At 50.4% G+C, this 2,165-nt stretch overlaps 1 pseudogene; it reads left to right on the top strand.

Annotated features, from left to right (window-relative positions):
- The first annotated feature begins 294 nt into the window (after positions 1-294).
- Positions 295-468, top strand: LOC134951919 (U1 spliceosomal RNA; annotated as a pseudogene).
- Positions 469-2,165: the final 1,697 nt, after the last annotated feature.

Genomic DNA, 2,165 nt, shown 5'->3' with positions numbered 1-2,165 from the left:
CAGACGAGGGTTGCAGCCAACTATACCCATTGCTTGGATGACATCACCATATGCGAATCCATCTGCTGCAGGCCTTCCCCCAGGAATGCTTGCACTAGTTGTTGCATTTGGTTTGTTGTTTGGGGGGTGCTTCAGTATTAGGCAGCCTTCTGCCCTCACACATTCATCTGAAAATGTGTTCTCCCTGCAGTTGTTGTCCCCAGATGAGAGTTCCCTTGTGCTGCCTCAGTTGAATCTCCTTTACTTGACGGAGGTGTGCCTGAGCAGCGGCCCTCCCCAGCCCTATCTCAAATCATACTTATTTTGCTTAGGTGATACCATGGTCATGAAGATTGTTTTCCCAGGGTGAGGTTCATTCATTGCATTCTGGGTATGCTGACCTCTGTGATTTCCCCAAATGTGGGAATGTCGACTGCATAATTTGTGGTAGGGGGGGGGGGGGGGGGACTGCATTTGTGCTTTCCCCTGGTTGGCTCTGGTATAATTTAGATCTCATTGTCTCAGGTCTCTCTCCAGCCTAGTTTGCTGTCTGTTTCCACTTCTCTTTTCTTGAGCCCCTCCCTTCTATGCCCTTGCGCACTATCCTGACTTCTCCCGTCTGCTTACTTTGTGCCTTCCAACGCACAATGCGAACTACAGGTGGTGTTGCAGGGCCCACACCCTTTTATTTGCCTTACAGAGCAGCTCTGGAGCTGTTACAGTGCCCAGCTGCTGCAAGAAATCAGCTTGAATGCTTCAGGGGCTGGGGCATGGCCAACATGAGCCCCACACCAAAGGAGGGTGGGGGGTGTTCAATGCGAACTAGGGGTCATCCAAGCGCCCCTTATCTCTTTTCATATGCAGATGAGGGTTCCAGCCAACTTTGGCCCACTGCTTGGATGACATCACCGTATGCAAATCCGTCTGCTGCAGACCTTTCCCCAGGAATGCTTGTACTAGTTGTTGCATATGGTTTGATGTTTGAGGGTGCTTCAGTATTAGGCAGCCTTCCGCCCTCTCATTTTCATCTGAAAAGATGTGGTCTCCCTGCAGTTGTTGTCCCCAGACAAGAGTTCCCTTGTGCTTCCTCAGTTGAATCTCCTTAACTTGACGGGGGTGTGCTCGAGCAGCCGCCCTCCACAGCCCTATCCCAACACATGCTTTTCTTGCGTATGAGATCTCTTGATCATGAAGATAGTTCTCACAGGGTGAGGTTCATCCATTACATTTTAAAGTAGGAAGGTACAAATTACATATTCAAATTACATGTATGTGCTGGATTCAAATGTTTTCCCCCCTTCCTTTCTCAATTGTGCCCATCAGCAGCTATTCTAATGTTGCTGCCAATGGGTGTGACACATTCATTTCTTCTGTGGGGTACACTGGACTCCACAAGGATTCACATTGGGGTGTAGAGTAGGATCTTGATCTGAGGCACCAACAGGCTCAAAGCTTTTGACTGTTCCCAAGATGCTCAGCGCCCCCTGCTCTATAACCTCGCTTCCATGAACAGGGAGCTCAGTTTGTAGTTGGTGCCTTCAGTAGCAGGCCACTTAACAGGGGGCTGCCTCAGGCAGCCTATTCTTAGCTATTAATTTTGACAAGAAAAGAAGAACTTTTTTTTATAAGAATCTACAAGGGCTGCAGCAGGTTAGGTCTAATAGACATCTTTACTGCAGCTCCATCACTCCCAGCGGCGCAGTATACTCCCGTGCCCTGGTTGCTGGGTCACTGCAGCGGAGGCTCCGGTTTCTTCCTAAGGTCAGTCACACACACACCGCCCTCCGGGATCACGAGGCCGCTGATGAAAGGGAGGTAAGGGACTTCTGTGCCCACACTATACCGTGATCCAGCGTGGCGGTAGGGGGTGGGCCATGTGCGCACTGGCGTGGACACTGATTACTGGGCAGCCGCTCCTCTAGCCACCAGGGACAGTTAAGGAGCACAGCTCTGGGGGGGTTTTCTCTTATATTAACCCCATTTTGTACTACCCGCAGTGCATTGTGATAGGTAATAGAGCCTGATTCAGGTTGGATTGCAATCGCAATAAGCAATCCAACTGCAAAAATTGCTAAGAGCATACGCATGCGCCTGCATTTTCTGCGGCACCCCGCAGATAATGCGATCGCTTCTGACTGTCAATCGGTGCTGGGGGGGGGGGGTCAGCAACAATCCATTTCCAAGTC

Source organism: Pseudophryne corroboree, chromosome 8 (genome assembly GCF_028390025.1).
Source record: "Pseudophryne corroboree isolate aPseCor3 chromosome 8, aPseCor3.hap2, whole genome shotgun sequence".
Classification (NCBI taxonomy): Eukaryota; Metazoa; Chordata; class Amphibia; order Anura; family Myobatrachidae; genus Pseudophryne; species Pseudophryne corroboree.
Note: the sequence above shows the minus strand (reverse complement) of the source record. Positions and strands in the feature narration are given on the sequence as shown.